Below are 20,408 nucleotides of genomic sequence, written 5' to 3'. Positions count from 1 at the left end.
TGAAACAATTGAACCCAAAAAAAGCAAAAAAAAAAAAAAAAAAAAAAAAAAAAAAAAAAAAAAAAAACTGTGTGTTGCTTTATCATCCACCACACTACTTAAATATTGAGACTGATGATGAATTGATGACAAATCAGTTAAAAGTGTCTCTCATTTTTGGCTAAGATGCTTGCCCATGTGCAATTTAATAGGTAAACCAACAAAAGAGTAAATTCATAAGTCGAAATATACATCAAGTATGGTCTGGATCAACATTTTGCCAACCTAGCCCAAATAAGTTCTAAATTTCGCACTAATTACACTGTGAGAATGACGAGTCACAACCTAGCTGCAAATCTCATGTCGACTTACAGATTTGGTATTCACGAGTCACATTCGTAACCATTGCATGTACATCAATCGGTTGCTTAATTGGGCGCCGGTCTAACAAAAAAAAACAAGCAAAACAAAAGGTTACTTGTGCCTAAGAAAATTTTACGTGCGCGGCAACGCCGGAGAGTCCCCCAGCGAGCGCCTTCTCAAAAAGGCCAACCTCCCGCCCCTCGCTAGCGACGGTGGACCGGAGATGCTCGTACCCCACGATGCGGGAGGACGGCGGGGGAGAAGCCCCGGTAAGCCCCGCCATCGCGGACGAGCTCGGCCGCGATCCGGATTACGCCGCGCCCGCCCGCACCGCCGGGGCTGCGGTGGAGCTGGAGGCGCGTCTTGACTGCGTCTAAGGGGTAGGTGGTGGCCTCCGCCATGGCGGCCGAGACCGACGAGAGGGAGACCTTGGCAAGGGTCCCGCGGCCGCCGCCGCCAGCCTCGGCGTGGGCTGCCATCTCGGCCTGGGACTAGGGAAGCTAGTGGTCTGCGTGGCCTGCGTTTTCTAAAAGCCCAATCTGTGTCAATCTGGACCGAGCAAAAGTGATCCAACGGACTCCCCATGCGGCCATGCCGGAGGACGGGAAGGCGCGGTGGCGGCCGATGCCGGACGACGGGAAGGCGCGGCGGCGGCCCCTGACGCACGGCGATGGCCCCTGACTCCCGGTGGGTGATTTCGTAGTTCAAAATGCCGCGCGGGGTGCCCGGGGGCGCATCTTGCAGGTTGCAGCTGCAACCTCTCAGGCAACCGCCCACCCCCTCCAAAACGTTTGGAACTAGTATGTTGCGCGCGCCATTGCGCGCGTCGGTTATCCAACCAAAGATGCAGCGCAGGATTAAACAATCATCTAATTTTTAGTAACCGACACGACAATTACTCATGGTCGTAGCATGAGGATGGTATGTACATATATTTTACATAGATGTGCTAAGCGTGGTAATGGTGCACCTTAGATGCACAGGTCCGGTCTGTAGAGCTAACATAACAGTTGACGACACTTGCAAGCTTTATACATTAGGGTTCATGACACATATTTTATAGACACGGTGACAATTTCAGGTAATTAAACATTGTAGGTCAAGCACTCGGTGATGACCTTGCTAGCATCTCGCTTCTCGGTCTCAGAGGTCACTATCTGTGGAGACAAAAGCTTCCTAGGTGGATGAATCTGTATGCAGATTTGGTTTTGTTAGCTCTCTGTGGTTTGTGAGGCATAAGGAGATTCAGTTTGACACTTCAGAAATTTACCAGGTCCTGGAGGCATATGTGCGCATTGAGAAGGCAAGTAAAAGCAGTCTAAAAACAGGCAGTAACCTGATATGGCTGAAGAGGTTAACTCGAGCATAAATAAATGTCACAGATGCATGAATCGAAATGTAAAATAAACTGTAAAAAAAAGACTCACCAAAACAACAGATCGTTTCGGAATCCTAGGTGATGATTGAATCGGTAGGAAATTACTATTTCATCGCTACATGGCAAGGCCAAATAAAATAGTCTCTACTAACTGGACATGCATAATTTGGACATCGGACTAAACAAAAGGAACAGGAGAGCTTACCAAGTTAGCCGGCTGCATTGGCGTTCACGTTGTACATGTGCAGGCTGAAAGTAAACCCAACAAGAGGTTTAGTGCAATACCAAGCAAACACAGCTATAATCGAGCAAACCATAATATAATACTAAAGGGGTCAAACAAAGAGGATGAGATGGCAAAGTGGATAGGGAGGTGTCTAACCTTTGCCTAGGCAATATCACAGCTACATGGTGTGGTATAGTATAAGCAAGACCCCAAACATGGACCTGGACCAGTACATCCTTGCAAAACAAATAAAAAGGAGATGTGGACAGGTAATGGGAATCAAGCAAACGGACCAAAGTAAGAAAGGGAAGTTAGAATATCGAGATGTTGCTACAGCAGCAATCGGTGAAATGGCAGCACACATGCTGATCTCTTCTTTTCTGGCAGGTGGTCCAGCAACTACATATCTACCGGCAGCCTACAGAACTTGAAGCAAAGGAATATCACATCAGTCATAAATGTAGGCAGATGGCAGTCTGACAGGGCAACCATGTTTAAGCCTTCATAGATTATATCCCATAGGATTGTATGCCTGAGTCTTTACAGACCATCACAATGCATAGACGATCTAAGCATCAGAAGCACCCCATAGCCAGGTAATCAGCAAAGAGAGAGAGAAACAAGAGTAAATTAGCAACATAAGAAGAACCAAGGCCTGTGCTAACTACCAATTACAAACATGACAAATTTTACCTGAGGGAAACAGTCTCTGTAACCAGCTAATGATGTGCAGAATCAGATTGAAGGAGAAATAGCACTATTAGTTGGGAAACAAAAATACACAGGCGCTGCCCGAGTCTGTTTAGGAAAAAAAAAACTTCAGAACATGTTTCAAAGTCTGCAAATCTTAATTAAAAGGCGATGTAGCTGGGTTTGAATGATCCAGATCAACAGGAAGCAGCAAGCGGCATTAGGTTGGCATGACAGCCATCCTAAACTCCACTACATGGCAATAGGTTTCGCTTTTTTTTCGTGGATCAAAACACAGTTGGAGAAGCCTAGTCGATATTAAGTTGTCAACCTGCATAAACTCATAGTTCATTGCAGGTGCTAAGATTAAAAAAATTAATCCATGTTATACTATAATTTTATAGAATTCACATAGATGATGTATGATATATGTCAGTTGAAAGAAGCATAAGACCACAAATAAACTAAAGTTAGTTGAATAAGATCATTATTTGGGTCACTGACTATTTTTGTAGTACAGTCAAAACCTAAATCAACCTCCGAAAGATAGACGTGTCCACAGCATACAGTGAAAGGCTAGAAGCAGCCAATTCATGATTTTGGCTGTAGCTGTAGCATAGTAAACAAATAGGAGGCATCAGAGTCCGAAGCTTTGTCATATGTGCTATGTCAAACACCAATGCGAAAAACTGGGAACAAAGGGAAAATTATTAAAACAAAGATAGAAAGAAGGAACAAGCTAACAATTGCGGTAGAAGGTTTGCAGACATTCTACTACTAACCACATAGGTGAGTTTTGTTTCCCAGACTTGACAACAGGAATGGCAATATATCTTAAAACCTCGGCAGAACGTAGAAAGAGCATGATCTGTTGTATACCAAACACAGAAGACTGCAAGGCAAAGGCCCGAGATCATAGGCAAAGAAGATCGCAAAGGAAACCTTTAAAAAATTTAGAGGCCTCAGAAATATATCAATCATCGCGTGATGAAGATCTTGGAGTATCTAGACATTAGAATAGATGAAAAATGTCGAGTCTCTCACAAGATCTTGATCATTGTCTTATATTGTAGATCATAAATGGGTACGAACGATTACATCATAGGCATAACAACAAATGGATCAGTAGGAAGGAATGATAATGGCGCGTAGATCGAAACCAGTTATCGATTTCTCTTAAACAAAATGACGAAAATCAAAGTAAAATCAATACAAAGGGCCAGATCATAGACTAAGAAGATTGCAAAGGGAAGCTCTAAAAATTTTAGAGGCCTAAAAAACACATGAATCATCATTTGTTCAAGGTCTTGGAGTATCAAGACATCAGAATCAGAACAGATGGAAAATGTCGAGCCTCTCACAAGACCTTGATCATAGCTGGGTAGTGCAGATCAGCATGGGTACGAAGAATCTGATCATAGGCATGAGAACAAATGGATCAGCAGGAAGGAATGGTGATGGTGGCCAGATTGAAGGATGGTTAACAACCAAAGTGGTTATTAGCAGGCTACAAAAACAGTAGGAAATACAAAGCACCTGAATGTTGCCTTTCATGAGCGAAGTTTAGACTAATAAAAGAAATCATGCTACAGGCTGTACAACAAAATTTTGAATTAGGCAACGGCCTATTAGTTACGTAACAAATGTAATCCGTAAGGTTTGAAAGGCAATAGTGCTCAATCCTAAACCGGTATGCTCAGTTTTTTTTTTTTTTTTGTAAAAAAAGCCACCACTACAATAAGAACCCCCCCCAAAAAAACAGAATCAATGTCCACAAAGCCGATAAATGAGATACTCTGCAGATATAGATCATGTACAGGTCACATCCACAGGGAATACAATAGCAGGAGGAAAATTATATTATGATCTAGATATGACGGTCCCGCAAGTGACCCAACTCCATAATAATTTGCAAAGGGACAAGCTGTGTGACTTAAGAAGGTAAAAACTAATAAGTAGAGAAAACCTAGAATCTTCTCAAGAAAGGAACAAACATTATCAGGTAGATGTTACCAATGTATGGAAGTTACTTCTTTGCTGCCTAAACCCCTCAGCCACCCACAAAACACGAGAAAAATATTCAGGCCTAGTTCGTTCGGAACTCATAGCTTTTCTATGCTATAAAATTGAAATCCAGGAACAGATCGAACCTTGTGTAATAGTACGCAGCTTACATTTAATTTGAAGAATGCAGTAGTAAGTATACCAGCTAACTAATATACAAAGCTGATGGAAGGCATACATCAAACCACATATCATATGAAATCAGTATTAGTAGAAACTATAAAATGCGAAAAATTATTTAGGTCTGTCACATTCCAGGTCATACACGTTTCATTTAAGGATTTTCACTTTGCTACTGGGAAAACCTCCACCACCACCTTGTTTTCAAAAAGCTGGAACCTGATTTGGTTTAGCCGCAAGGCACTAAAGGTAGTCATAGAATAATCTTTCAAGGATATGAAGTACCTGTTTTGTCATCTAGAATGAGAGTTTTTTTAGTAGCATGCACACTGTACTATGAAGCCCTCGTCACAATATATCTTTGTATCGTCTATAAATTTAACACATACACCGAACCATGGGCACATATAAACAGAGAATGCCATATCGGTGCATATAGGAGCAGTAACAGAACTAAACAGAGTGTTATCACCTTTTGGCAGCCGGAGAAGCGAGACAGAGCAGAGGAGAAGCCAGCCGCTTCGAAGAGAATCCGGTCAGAAGCCGCTTCAAAAAAATCTGGCGGGGACAAGCTGAGCCATCGGTGGAGGAGATTGGACGGCTGGGACAATTTAGGGCGACGTGGATGGTGCTTCTACCCTAGAAGCTGACGCGGTTTACAGGAATAAATAAATTAGACCAGATTGGAAATAAACTTAAGATTAGATGAACTTCCAAAGCAAGAAAACAATGACCTTTGCTGTCCTTCTTCTTCAGGCACGCATGCACCCCACTTGAGTTCACATAACACCAGTGCAATAACTAAGATGTATCGAAAATTCGAAGGAACAGGAGAACCAAAATCTTGACGATGTAATCATTGGGAATAGGGCATGTGCTCAGAGCCAACAACATATAACTTGACGTCAGAAAGTGACGATCACAAGCAAGGATCATAAGGCTAGAAAGACCAAGAATATATGTATCAGTTCACAGGCAGTAAATAACAGAAGCTCAGATTGCACAAATGTGTGTATCGATATGACAGACAATGATCATAAGCAAGCATGAGCGGAAAACGAAAGGCAATCATGAGCAGGCAGCGTTATCAGAAGCTGCGATTTCATAACTAAGAGATACTGGATAGGCACTAAAAATTACCCCTCACTGGTGTCTTCAAACAACACAAATTTGAACAGGTAGGAAGAGATGCATAAAAAAACAGGAACCACCACCATCGCCTCAATTACCACAGAATAGTATGTGACTCGATAGCCAATAAAAATTACCCCTCACTGGTGTCTCCAAACAACACAAATTCGAACAGGTAGGAAGAGATGCATAAAAAACAGGAACAACCACCGTGGCTTTAATCACCACGGAACAGCTGGCCAAAAAATAGAATTTTACAGCCCATGATCATTGCCTGAGTTATGGACATAGCAGAGAGATGTAAAACGAAGGAAGAATCATCATAGCCCATGAGCATAGCCTTATTAGTTATGAAAAAGAAGGAGGAGATGTAGACTACGGAAAGATAGCCCATGATCATTGCATCAAACACTACAATAATCATCACTGCAGTACCCCATTCCCTCAAAGTAAAACGTAGCAGGAAGAGAAAAGTGTATCCATCATTGAAGGTGACCAAAATGCAAACACTGAACCAGAAACCACCAGGACTACAGGGTAGAAGGTCACATGCTCAGATGTATGGCACAATAATTGCCCGCTCTCAAAATCCAACAGAACCGATCAGGCCACAGCCTACAGAACGCAAAACAATCGTTAGTAGCATGCAGCTTGGTAAGACAAGGAGACAACAATAGATCTAGGCTGAAAATGACCTTGCCTTGCTCATTTGTCTCCTTTGACCAAGATTCCCAGCTCCAAATGTCACATGCAGCGAAAAATCATGCAAGAGGAGAGTTAAAGAGAGGGAACCTAGGGTTTGAGCTTGCCGGCGGCCGTCCTGTCGCGGCGGGGGCCCGCGCGCCGCGCTGGGGCATGGCCGGTCTGCCTCCACCGCCGCCTCAGTCGGCCGCGCAGAACCTGCAAGAAACAAATCGAGGTACATCTTAAAAAAAAACAGGCATAAATTCGAAATACAGCCATATGAGGACCTCAGCTAGCTGCACACGCCATAGGGAGAGAAAGGAGCCGGGGGCGGGTTCGGCGTGCGAGAGAGAGGAGTCGGGCGCGGGGTTCGGCGCTAGGAGCTCCCGACCTAGGGTTTCCTGTAGCACACGAACGGCCGCGGGCTAGAGGAGGATGCGGCGCCGGGGGGCAGCCACCGGCAGGGCCCGGTCACGCTGCCCCGTGGGCGGGGACAGCCACCGCCGCCGGCTACGCGCGGTGCCGCGGCAGAGGCCGGGGAGCGGCAGCGCGGCCTGGCAACGCGGCGAGCCAGCGGCACTTGGCCGGGCGGCACGTCGTGGGGAGGTGGAGGAGGAGGACGAGGGCGACCGCAGCCTCGCCGCGCTGCTGCCGCCGGTGGCCGCCCTGGCCGCGCGTCGGGAGAGATCGGGAGAGGGAGGGAGCGGACGAGAGAGAGCGAGGAAGGGGGATCGGGAGAGGGAGGGAGCGGACGAGAGAGAGCGAGGAAGGGGGAGACGAAGCAGAAGTTTGGGGAAGGGAAATCCGAAGCTGGGTATTATATTCGTTTCGCTGGATTCTGAGAAGAAGCCGTATAAGGTAAATAAGAGCGCGAAGAATTCGAATAAGGTGGAGAGGACGACGGGAAGCTGCTCCGGACGAGAATCAGCTTCAAGAGATCTGAGCCACACGATCGAGGATCGGACGGCCAAAAAAAATCGGGCGACGTGGACGGCGTCTCCTTCTTGGAGTCATGTCCGGCTTGTTTGGGTTAATGTAGAAATTTCATATGGATCCTGAAATTAGGATTTTTTTTTTCAATTTGCATAAATTTCAACGAAACTTTGTTCGAGGAGCTGGCGCTGGTGGAAGAACAAATCATATCTTATCTGACTCTGAGCTAAATAACTATACACTATATCACATGATCAAAGTGTTACTGTGCTCGTGCCGAAATTACAATATGGCTTCTTGGTCTACAATATTTTCGGTGATGGTACAACAACAACAATGTACACAGTCCGACAATAGCTAAATTGCCTATCCCTATTGTACAACTCAGTTCTTCTCGTAGAACTGCAATCTCATCGTTTCAATCCGTTAGGTGCTAGTAGTATTCAAAATCCTGTTTGGCATCTGCATGGATGCAAAAATAACATCTGCTTTGACGTATCTCCTATATTCTTTCTGTGATGCAGAGTCGTGTCCTTACCGGATGCTGTACAGTACAGTGTGGCTGATGATAGGAGTGGTGACTGACTGACTGGTGTCTCCATTCATGCTGCCTGAAGGACTTGCTGTTGCTGCTGCTGCCCCTGCTGCTTCCCACTTCTTGCGGATTCATAAGGGAGCGTGTTCAGCACCTTCATCCGGAACATAGCCTGTAGGTTTTGCACAAGTTGATCATAATTCAGAAGAAAAGGTTTCACTGAAATTCAGGGATGAACGCCATAAGATGAACAATTGGCTAAATAAGAGGAGCAAACCAAATGTGAAGAAAAAATGAAAGGCAAAGGACGGTAATATAGCTACCTTCTTATCGGAACCAAACTCAATGACATCGGAGGGACGGAAACGAACTGGAAAGTTTGGTGGCACGCGGTAACGTCTACCTTCATTGCTGGACAATCACATGAAGATCAATGAGTAAAATCTTGCTACTGAAATTCTCAAGGAAGGGCATAGAACCATGGTTCTTTCAGGGCTTACTCGGTAATCCAGGTACCATGTTCACTCCCAAGATCAGTCAGATAGAAAGCCTTATTCTTGCATGTGATAGTAGCATGCCTTTCTGATATCTGCAATGAAGTTCAGAAAACTGAAGACTGGTACAAGCAGTTTATGAATAGAAGGCCTTGTACAATGCAACACATGAGAAGTTTGTTAAAACCCTGTTATCATTTTGATTAACTAACCTGTGGAAACGACAATGATAGGGAAGAATCTGAGTCATTAGGATCTAACCGGCTTCTGCAAAACAAAATTCATTTGTTTAGTTCCATAAAGCCTCGATTGAGTGCAATTAGGGCAGAAATGAATTTGCTATTTAGGCATACCCAACAGAGAGTGACCTCTGCTCGTCCCTAATTAAAAGAATGGGCTGCAAGCTATTGCTGTTTCCTTCACTTGTTGGGAAGAGGTACCATCTGCAAATAGTTTTATGAATTATTATTTTTTGTTCAAAACTACTGAAAAAAAGTAATAAATCAAACACTTGTTTAACAAAATGAAATGAAATTAAAGAAGAAACAAAGAACGTACTCTCCACCCATAGCTTGTTCCAGCGCGTCATCATCGTCAAACCATCGATAAAGCTGGTCATTTGCCTTCAGAATGATGCTAGATGTCAGTAAATATTAAATGCTGGTACTAAATCAAATTCACGGTTACTATGAGTCTATGACAACGTACCTTGTCGGAAAGTCGGCAGCTTAAAGGTCTTCCTTCTAGCTTTGAGCTGTACACAATGAAAAGTTCCATTTGCATGATGAGTACGGATATGGTAATTGGGAACTAAGAGAGCCTGTGTGGTGTTTATTTCTTTGCGTGGGACATTTAAACTAATGGAAACCTATTACTTGCATATGTGCTTGAAATGGGAACACATGACCGTAATTAATTATTTTGGTATGCACCTGTTGCCACCAAGCACCCAGCTCAGCATCGCAGGCATTCCATACTTGATGAAGAATCTTCCACCAACTCTTCCAGGGTGTGGTATCCGCAACTTGGTCAAAAACTACAGGTAAATAATTTTAGTATGCAGTTCAAGTAGTTTCAGTATAGAGTTCTTCAGTAATGCTCTTAGGAGGATGGTAATGAGATAATACAGTTCCGATTTCTGAACCTTATTTCAGAAATCCAATAAAATTGATGGTGACATACTTTAATTTAAATGTTGCTGAAAAGAGAATGAGATCTGTGCATTGAATAACAAAAAAAATGTGTGTGTTTATCACATACCGATAAAGGTCCTAGACCAACACCCAAATATGGTCTATAGGTGGTAGCCATGATTGCTGCCATTCTTGCCAGTCCATGAATAATAGCAACACGCAGCCTTCTGATGAGGACATCACTACTTCATCGCATACAAGCCAAGTAGAGGAGGAGGTCCAGCATGGACGTCCAATTCATCTTTTTCGTGGTGGAAGCCGAATCCAACTCAAGTTCGAGTCCGGTTCGGGCTCCAGGACCAGTCTGCCTTAAACTGGTCACCCAGGACGCATCCGGACTCCGTTTTCGACGATCCACATATGGATGGAAAGCTAATTGGATAAGGAAACTAACCCAATTGGTTTCACGTCAAAAGGCCTTCGGAATCAACGGGAATCGTCGAAACAAGTCAGCGTCCAGAATCTGTCAGGGTGCTGCGACACCGTCTTTTAGTCCGTTGGACCGTGTATCGTGTTTGGGCCCATTAGGGGCCGCGTCCAGGGGGGTGACGCCCAAGACTCTATAAATACCAGCCGTCGCTCTCCTTAGGGTTTGGGTTTTGTTTAGTTCTTGATTTCCTCGTGAAACAGACGTCGTTTTGCTGCAACTGTCGCCGCCAAGGCCGCTTGCTGTGAACCAGGGCCCTAGTTCTTGATCTTGTTCGCCTGTGGCGATTAGTCCTTTCGAATAAAGACGTGAACTCCTTCTTGATTTCATAAGCCTCATATTTATTTGCAATTTCAGATTGCGTTCATCCCGTTCTTGCTTGTGTTCTCGATTCGCTTGCAGGAAAGCCTTCTCGGCGAGGTCAATCGCGTTCGCGTGGTTGATAACCAACGGAGCAGTGGTGTAATGGTTGCGGGGGTCCGAATCAATCTTGGTTCGAACCCTAGATCGTGAACGTCGAGTCTCCACCGATCGACGCTATCATACCTTTCGGAAGATCGGGCCTAGTCTATATCAAGTGGTATCAGAGACCTTGTTGTCCGTTAGGTATAACTTTGTTTCCTCTTTAGATTATTACTGTTTTTGCATTACCTATAGTCCACAAAAAAGCCAAAAAAAAATACATCGTCACATATTCCCTGTCCTATAGCCTCATTGTGCCGTGCAAGTTCATCTCTGATTTGCATTGTTAAGTTTGTGCCCTAGGTCAAGTTCTTGTTACTGATTTTAGATCGTTTTTAAGTCCAGTTTGTGTTTTTCCCTTTGTATTTCATCATAATCCGTGAACACCTTCAAGTATTGCTGTGATTCCTTTGTATTCATCAAACCCTAGTCCACGCCATCTTACTTGTTACACTTGTCTTCACTGTTTTCATCAAATCCTTGCTGTCGTGACCAATTTTGCGCATATTGTTCACGTTTTGTCCTCTAATTCGGAATCCGTTCTTAAAACTGGTCTAGTTTTCGCATACGAACTCCGTTTTCGACGTTCCATATATGCAAATCGATCAGAAAAAAATTTCAGATCCGTCCATCCCCGCATTGTCGGGGTTCGGAATTTTTAGATTGATCAAAAAAGTGGTCACAAGATCCTCGTTTCATGGTCACAAGGTTTTTGTCGATTTTCATCCAGTTTTCTGAAAATTCCACAGGCCACGTCTTACACTTGTTTGAGTTCATATTTTCTGTGGTTACTTTTTTTGTGCTCCTAAGTAAAGGAAAAATATCAAAAAAATAAAATAAAAAAGTCGAAATTTCCCAAAAAAACAACGACAGCCCAAAAAATAGAAAAAAAGAGAGGGACAAAAGAGAAACAATATCTAGAGGAGCACATAGCGAGCGCCATTTGAGCTGTATTTACGTGTGCTGATTTCTACCTTGTTCCTAATCATATTCTTGCTGTCCACATCACTTGATACATCTGGTACTTGGAACGTGAGTAGGCCAGCAACTAAGACAAGTACTTGGGCTACTTATTCCGCTTTGCTATTCAGTTGTGAATTTTGTTATTCCTTGCTACTATATTGTGCCTGTCCAAGCTCTACTTTCTTCTAACCAAGTACAGGTTCGCTTTGCAACTGTTACATTCAAGCTACAACAGTATCACGGTCACCGATCGATTGCACCGCCTGTTGCTTTGGTAAGAACACTTGTAAGACCGTGGTAAGACGTTTGAGAGTTGAGTGCCTTATTTTTCCTTGTCCACAACCTAAGTAGTTGGTAGGGATAATACTATTTGTGTTGTCTTTTTCTTTCTACTAACCATGTCAGGAAAAGCTGGAGGCAGCGGCCAAGGAAACGAGGACGCACCTATGGATTTCAATGACTGTGTTCCTAAGAATGAGCTCCGTGCCGTTCTTGATGACAAGTTCAATGAGATCCTTCAACAAATCACCAATTTGGCCAAAAGGATTGAAGATGTTGAACAACGACATCCGGAACCACGTCCTGAAGATGATGATGATGATCTCTCTGAGGAGGACGATGGCGACACGGAGGCTGAAGCTGAAGCTCAACGACGTGCTGAGGATGCACGTAACCGTAATCGGTTGAACTTTAACCGACGCGGTATGGGAGGTAACAACCAAGGTAATAATGATCTTTTCTCTAAAACCAAGTTTAAGATACCACATTTTTCTGGTTCTGCTGATCCTGAAGCATATTTAGATTGGGAGATGGCTGTACATCAAAAATTTAGCTCCCATCAAGTACCTGAAAAATATAGAGTTAGACTTGCTACTAGTGAGTTTACTAGTTTTGCTCTTTTCTGGTGGAATAATATTTACAATAATGCTAATGCTAATGCTCAAATACCTCAAACCTGGACTGTACTTAAACGACGAATGAAATCAAGATTTGTTCCTCCATACTATCAGCGTGATCTTCGATTAAAACTGCAACGTTTAAATCAAGGTAGTAAAACTGTTGAGGAATATTATCAGGAGCTTTTAATTGGTCTAGCACGTAGTAACATACAAGAGGACGATATGGATAAGTGTTCTAGATTTTTTAGAGGTTTACATCGTGAAATACTGGATGTTCTTGACTATAAAGAATGGACTAGATTTTCCCAATTATATCATTATGCTATTAAAGCTGAAAGAGAAGTACATGGACGACAACCTAGGCGATCCACGACTCCATCCGCGACTCCATCCATTCCTTCACGTCCAACCAAGGTGAGTAAATTTTCTAATGTGCAGACATCACCAGCGTCTGTAAAGAAGAATTCTCCTATCACACCTTCTTCCAGTGGATCTGCTACACCTTCCTCTAGCAGCTCTTCTAAAGTTGTGTGCCACCGCTGCAAGGGCATGGGACATATTGCTAAAGAATGCCCCAGCAAACGCGCATATATTGCTACTGATGATAGTGGGTATGCTAGTGCTAGTGATGAAGAGAATGAATTTGCACTTGCAACTGATCTTTATGCAGATAAATTTGCGGATAGTGCTCAAGATCCTGATGAGGTAATTGATAGTGTGGCATGCACTAAAGACTACAAATCAATCCTTGTTCAACGTGTTTTGAGTACACAAGTTGAGCCAGTAGACAAGCTACAACGTCATAATTTGTTTCAAATATTCCTCACTGTCAATAATTTCCGTGTTCGTGCTATAATTGATGGAGGGAGCAGCAATAATTTAGTAAGTTCTGAGCTTGTCAAGACTCTTGGTTTATCTACACGTGCTCTTCCACATTCATACCATGTTCAGTGGTTCAACAATAGTGGTAAGGCAAAGGTAACACAATCTGCTCGTGTGCAATTTTCTATCGGGTCATACCATGATTATGCTGATTTTGATGTCGTGCCTATGCAAGCTTGTTCACTTTTATTAGGCCGCCCTTGGCAATATGATAATAATGTTGTACATCATGGTAGGCAAAATAGATATACTTTTATGTTTAAAGGAAAGACCATTGCTTTACTTCCTTTATCACCTGCTGAAATTGTGCAATATGAAAAGGAACTTGCTGAAAAGAAAAAGAAAGGCCATGATAAAGACTTTAGCAAACCAACAAATGAACCATCAAGTAACATGAAAGAAGTTTTATTTGCTCTTAAATCTGTTCTTGTTGATCATGATGAACCATGTTATGCTCTAACTTGTACATCACCGATATGTCCACTTGATCCTACTCCTAGTGCTATGCCTCTTGTTGGTACTAACCTTTTACAGGAGAAGGAGGATGAATTCCCAATAGGGAAGCCACCATGGTAGCCGCCTTTGCGAAGGATGGGGCGCCAAGATGAACGTCTTCTTCCGGAACCATCGTTGCTGTCATCCAATGGAGGAGACGATCTACTTCAGTCGAGGACGACTTCAATTCAAGAAAGGAAGGATGATGAGTACATCACTACTTCATTGCATACAAGCCAAATAGAGGAGGAGGTCCAGCATGAGCGTTCAATTCATCTTTTTCGTGGTGGAAGCCGAATCCAACTCAAGTTCGAGTCCGGTTCGGGCTCCAGGACCAGTCTGCCTTAAACTGGTCACCCAGGACGCATCGGGACTCCGTTTTCGACGATCCACATATGGATGGAAGGCTAATTGGATAAGGAAACCAACCCAATTGGTTTCACGTCAAAAGGCCTTCGGAATCAACGGGAATCGTCAAAACAAGTCAGCGTCCAGAATCTGTCAGGGTGCTGCGACACCGTCTTTTGGTCCGTTGGACCGTGTATCGTGTTTGGGCCCATTAGGGGCCGCGTCCAGGGGGGGTGACGCCCAAGACTCTATAAATACCAGCCGTCGCTCTCCTTAGGGTTTGGGTTTTGTTTAGTTCTTGATTTCCTCGTGAAACAGACGTCGTTTTGCTGCAACTGTCGCCGCCAAGGCCGCTTGCTGTGAACCAGGGCCCAGTTCTTGATCTTGTTCGCCTGTGGCGATTAGTCCTTTCGAATAAAGACTTGAACTCCTTGATTTTATAAGCCTCATATTTATTTGCAATTTCAGATTGCGTTCATCCCGTTCTTGCTTGTAATCTCGATTCGCTTGCAGGAAAGCCTTCTCGGCGAGGTCAACCGCGTTCGCGTGGTTGATAACCAACGGAGCAGTGGTGTAATGGTTGCGGGGGTCCGAATCAATCTTGGTTCGAAGCCTAGATCGTGAACGTCGAGTCTTCACCAATCGACGCTATCATACCTTTCGGAAGATCGGGCCTAGTCTACATCACCTTCTCTCTTTCTCATAACTGCAGGCCCAATATGCAAACGAGTATTTTGCTTTTCAGCCAACTTACTATATAGTATGGACCAGAGTTTAAAATCCATGCAAGAACAGGATTGCTTTGAAGTTGGAGCCAATTCAAGCATTCAAATAAAATCCAGTGGATGTTTCAAGAAACACTATCTTTATACTACTAAACATGCTAGAAAAACTTACCACCTCAAGGAGGAAACTATGTCCATAGGAGTTTCAGTCTTGACACTCTCTTGCTAGGCATTCTCTAGCTCTACAGCCAGCTGGTAACCATCCTACGGAAACAAATACAAGGTGGTTATTGTGTTACGTAATAGATATCAACACCAGAACATATCCATGGTAGGCTAAGAAATTGCATACCTCAATAGCCATGCAGCCACCTTGACCCAGATTTGGCTGCATAGCATGCACAGAATCACCAAGCAAGGTGACACGACCTTTCCCCCAATTAATAGTAGGTGGGCGGTCGTATATATCCCGGCAAAGAACCGCTTCTTCATCAGTTGCATTTATCAAATCAACGACATTGTCACACCATCCGTCAAATATCTCAAGCAATCTTTTCTTTTTGCCTGTTAACATTAAGCAGATGATAAAGCTTGTGTGGGGCATATCAGAAGTATTGTTCTCATTTTGATCACAACCTACAATGAGGCAGTATCTATTTCAAGAATTAAGCATGAAAACTTCTGTAAGGACCCACCATTTTCAGGGTCAGTGCCACCAGCCTCTTCATTGTGAAAAGCATACCATTGCATTTTACCAGCACCGACATCTGAAGAGACGAAGTATTGTTTGTGACCAAGAAATACTCGGTACCTTCAACAGAGGAAAATGGAGGACATGGTCATGGCACAACGAAATTTCAGTCAATCTGAAAATCACACCCATCATTCCATGATCCATGTAACATACCCAACTGTATCGATATCAGGTGGCACAAAATCTGCAATTCCAGTGTAGCAAGTGTAACCTGAATAGTGTCTTCCTCACCTATCCAGAAAAGGAAACTTCAAGCAAATCAGATTCCGTTTGTGCTTGTTTCTGACCAAAAGGAGAATTAATTCTATTACCTTTGACCATATTCCATCGGCACCAACCAAAAGGTCACCTTCAAATTTTCTACCGTCCTCCAATATGGCAGTAACCTACTCCCAACCGACAAACACTGCAAGTTTAGAGACAGGCAATGGCAACTCTTGCAGCCAGATTTAAGTTGGCATGGCCACAAAAACATATTTGCTCATTCACCTTACTGCCATCATCTATAAAATCGACTACATGGCTTCCATTCAATATAGCATCATCGCCGACTGCTCGAGCAAGGGTTTGTTGCAGAGTCATGCAGCTAATGACCCTTGTGACTGGGAGCCCCCGCTCAGCTGCAGGAGTAAACGTATCAAACTTGATGTACCTGAATCGAATTGGCACTGTCAAATGGCTGCCTCCAGCAAAGGAATATCTATCTTAAAGCTAACCACGCAAAAAAAGAGACACGCCATGGAAATTTGCAAACAGAAGCTGTAAAATAAGCACCAAGAAAATTTCGGCAGCTATATATATCTTTAGATCTAGTAGTACTAAGAGACTTGCGTGTTAACGATAGTATCTACTACAATCAACTGAAACAGGCCAGCATAACGACTAGTCAACCACCAATTGGTTCGTACTAACTGCCAACACTGCAGACAAATGAACCCTTGTGGCACTAAATTCCACTAGCACCGGCCAAAGGAAGTCAAAATTTTCTCCAGGTAGCATAAAAAACAAACAAATTCACGGTGACTTGGTGCAAGAATTTTGCTCTGGCGCGGGAACGACCCCCACTGCCTCCCTTACCAGGAGCCAGAGACGCCGTCGACGATGCCGTTGACGCGGTCCCCCGTGACGCAGCCGGCGTCCATGATCTCGTCGGCCGCCTCGAGCGCGGCGAGCGCGTTGCTCTGCAGCTGGATCGGGCCGCGGTACCTCCCTTCCCCGCGGACGGCGCTCATGTCCCGCTCCAACACCAGCACCTCGAACCCCTTCCGCTTGGCGGCGAGCGCGAAGACCAGGCCGCCGATGCCGCCGCCGGCCACCAGGACGCGCGCCTTCTTGGGCTCGGCCGCCGCCGGCATTGCCGCGGTGGCGACAAGCCCCGCGCGGGCAGGAGGAACGCCGGGCCTACGCCTACGCCTCTCCCGCGGCGCGGACGGGGAGGGAAGCGCGAGAAGGCGGAGCGCTCGGTTGCGGCTGGAGAAGGGGTGGAGCCGGATCGCCGTCTGAGAGGCCCGAGAGGAGGGGAGGGAGATCGCCTTCGGCGATGCCCGCGCTGTGCTCAGCATGGTCGTGGTATGCAAGCTTTGCTATGAGTGAGCAGCTGGTATGCTGTGCTACACTGCTATTACTTTATCGGCGGTCAGTCAGCGAGGCAATAGCTGGAGTCAAACCTCAGCTGAGGACTCTGCTAGCTCGAGACTTGTGTGTTTTCGATTTGGCATTGGTTCTCGGGCTGACAGGAGAGCTGGGAACTGGAAGAGGAAGCTCGTTGTCTCTGTGAAGCTCTAGATCAGAAGTTCAGAAGGGTGCTTCAATGGACGCGCCTGCCAAGATAGCGAATTTTATGGGGGTGGCAGGGCCGGTGCTGGAGAAGAATGGAATTTGCAGCTGAGTGGAGCGTGCGGTCGGTCTAGCTTTCGGCCTCTAGTGCAGGAAGGAAGGAGGGAGTGATGGATTGGTGGAAGCTTTGCCTCGGTGCGGTTGGGCGGTCGGTTGGACGTGGCGGCCGTGGGTTGCCTGCCGCGCGGCGCAGACCACGCGAGGTGGGGTGCCCCGGATAGAAAACGAAACGGGCACCATTTTACCGGCCGACCAGGCCAGGCTACAGATGGCAACGGGCCTCCATACCTGATAATGGATGGGTATTTAATCCATTTGAAAATGAGATATGATCATATTTTTACATGTGAGTATCTAAATGGAGAAGAATGTATCCTCGACGGGTATAGCGAGTACGAGAACGTTCCCTATTTACCCGTTCCCGTTACCCGTTGGGAACCCAACTATTTGAGCTGTTATGCGAGTATTTGATCAAAAAAAAGCTCAACATAGGTATTTTGACTCAAATCTAAATAATCATATATATATATATATATATATATATATATATATATATATATATATATATATATATATGGTTTGTGTGTTCTAGGAACTATAGTTCAATTTTTCCTCACCATCTCTACCAGCAGCACAAGCACGTCTATCTCACGAGCGCTCGTGCTCCTCGCTTCCTCAGTTCAGTCTTTCTGCCACCTTTGCTCGTCCTCCTCGCAACCTCGTTCCTTCTTCTCGTTATCTCCGAGATTCCGACACTTATACCTGGGTGAAGAAGAAACGTCTCCGATTGCAAAACTGCAACCCTAAGTATCCTTGTTTATCAGGTATGCAGTATCTGTCGGGTATCTGTTACCCGACCTATGTCCGACGAGTACAGAGATGGACAAGAATCTATACCCGAGACAGTTAACGGAGACAGAAAAAGGATTGATTCTCTATAGCGGAGAAGAGAACGTTCTCACAATACTCCACGAGTACATCCGTTGCCATCCTTAGGCCAGGCGACCAGGGCGCGCCATGCTCCATAGTCCCATACTCCTACGGCAACTAGCCGGAAGCAGGCAACTCGATGGTTTGGTCCCGTCGGGTGGGGCGGGGCGGGTCGCGTCGGCTCGCCCCTCCCGCCGTGGGCGGCACGGCGCTTCCTCCCTGGCCCTGGTTGCTGGTTGACCATTATTGGCCTGAGCAAGCATGCTGGCACAGGTGACGTGGTCGGATGAGATTGCCGCGGCCGCGAATTGATTTTTCGCTGCGCGGCATGCTCGTGCGTATAATCTGGTCAGGATCATCGAAGTTGGAGTACCACGTTTCCAATAGCGTAGCGGTGCGAGCACAGCGCACGCAGAAACAGGGCAAGCCATCCGAATCCGAGACATACTAGAGGGCAAGTTGCAGGAGGAAACGAAGGAGGAATGGATGGGCGTACCAGGAGCCGGACATGCCGTCGACGAGGCCGTTGATGCGGTCGCCGGTGACGCAGCCGACGCGCATGACCTCCTCGGCGACGGACATGTCGATGGCCTCCAGCGCGGCCAGCGCGTTGCTCTGGACCTGGATGGGCCCGCGGTACTGCCCTTCCCCGCGCACCGCGCTCATGTCGCGCTCGAACACCGTCACGTCGTACCCCTTGCGCCGCGCCGCCAGCGCGAACACCAGCCCGCCGATGCCGCCGCCAGCCACCAGCACCCGGGGCTTCTTCCGCTGCGCCTTGCCGCCGCCGAAGCACTGCGGGTGCGGCGCCGGGAGCGCGTGCTGGTGCTGGTGCTGCTGCGGCTCGTCGTGGCAGAAGAGGAGCGCCGAGAAGTGCGCCTTTGCGGGTGAAGTGGCGGATAGCAGCGCCATGGGCGCGCGAGCACGGCGACCCGCAGGCCGCAGCTGAGCTGAACAGGAAGCTTTGCTTTGCGAAGGAGAAGACGTTGGGCGAGTGGAACTGGATCGGTGGAGGGAGGAGGTGTTATGCCGTGCTGCCCGTGCAACTCTGGTTCTAGAACTTTGCCATTGGGCTGAGGCCGTGAAAGGAGGAGCAGAGGGGGGCTGGACGGGACTGGTGGACTGGTGGTGCTGAGGGGAGGACGAACTAGAGCCAATCACCTGATCCCATTTGGAAGAACGGATCTCATTCTCGCGGGACCAGGATTTTATCTTGCCATGTCCTCACCATCCTCTGCGGACACGTTGTGGCGGCAACTCTGTACCACACCTGCAACAGTAGGTAGCACAGGGCTACACGGGTTAAGTAACTCCGTTTCAAATTATAACACGTTTTAGAACTATTTTATTTTTTTACTAGAATCATAGCCGTACGTTGTATGGGAACGAAATAATATCATGATAATTTATGTTTTGAATGTTTGCAACAATCTATTTTTACGCAATTATCATTGTTGACCAAGTATTCAAGTTTCGATATGGAATTCAAACGATCTTATTTCATACCTTAACAACCGTGTTCATTATACTACTTATTCTACCACATCTTGTCCTGGCTATGTTGAAACGTAATCGTGTTGGAAGTGTCGTCGTGCATATAAGGGCCACGTTCGTCTTGTTCGGTTTCTTTTTTCAGCCGGAACAATATTTTTCTCTCACAACAATTCAGCCAGAACAGTGTTTTTCAGTTAGTTTCAGCCAAAATTTTGCGGCCCGATCTTTACAATATTTAAAGCTCGTTTGAGTATAACACATTAATGTGAGATGACCATATCGAACGCACGCGTCAGCCAGGAACGTGGCCGGATAGTACACGTATTTGGTAGTCCTTGTGACCGGAGTGTATATGTTTTTTTTTATCACCAGGTAGATGATTACTTTAGTGTTTTTTAGGTGT

At 45.6% G+C, this 20,408-nt stretch overlaps 2 long non-coding RNA genes and 1 pseudogene across 7 annotated transcripts; all 3 read right to left on the bottom strand.

Moving 5' to 3' along the window:
- Window positions 1-1,643: 1,643 nt before the first annotated feature.
- Window positions 1,644-2,735, bottom strand: LOC136494643 (uncharacterized). Of its 6 annotated transcripts, none has more exons than XR_010768650.1 (5): window positions 2,640-2,735; window positions 2,436-2,514; window positions 2,103-2,372; window positions 1,770-1,969; window positions 1,644-1,678 (listed from the first exon to the last, which is right to left on the bottom strand). It is a non-coding gene; the product is annotated as an uncharacterized lncRNA (long non-coding RNA). The 6 variants fall into 6 exon arrangements; XR_010768649.1 differs by having other exon boundaries at window positions 1,673-1,687; XR_010768647.1 differs by lacking the exon at window positions 1,644-1,678 and having other exon boundaries at window positions 1,685-1,969; window positions 2,428-2,514.
- A 320-nt stretch (window positions 2,736-3,055) lies between these two features.
- Window positions 3,056-5,718, bottom strand: LOC136494757 (uncharacterized). Its single transcript, XR_010768694.1, has 3 exons — window positions 5,555-5,718; window positions 5,293-5,466; window positions 3,056-4,047 (listed from the first exon to the last, which is right to left on the bottom strand). It is a non-coding gene; the product is annotated as an uncharacterized lncRNA (long non-coding RNA).
- Window positions 5,719-7,795: 2,077 nt separating this feature from the next.
- Window positions 7,796-19,665, bottom strand: LOC136490673 (zeaxanthin epoxidase, chloroplastic-like; annotated as a pseudogene).
- Window positions 19,666-20,408: the final 743 nt, after the last annotated feature.

The sequence above is a fragment of the Miscanthus floridulus genome, chromosome 11 (assembly GCF_019320115.1).
Source record: "Miscanthus floridulus cultivar M001 chromosome 11, ASM1932011v1, whole genome shotgun sequence".
Classification (NCBI taxonomy): Eukaryota; Viridiplantae; Streptophyta; class Magnoliopsida; order Poales; family Poaceae; genus Miscanthus; species Miscanthus floridulus.
This window is presented reverse-complemented; position numbering and strand designations above follow the sequence as displayed.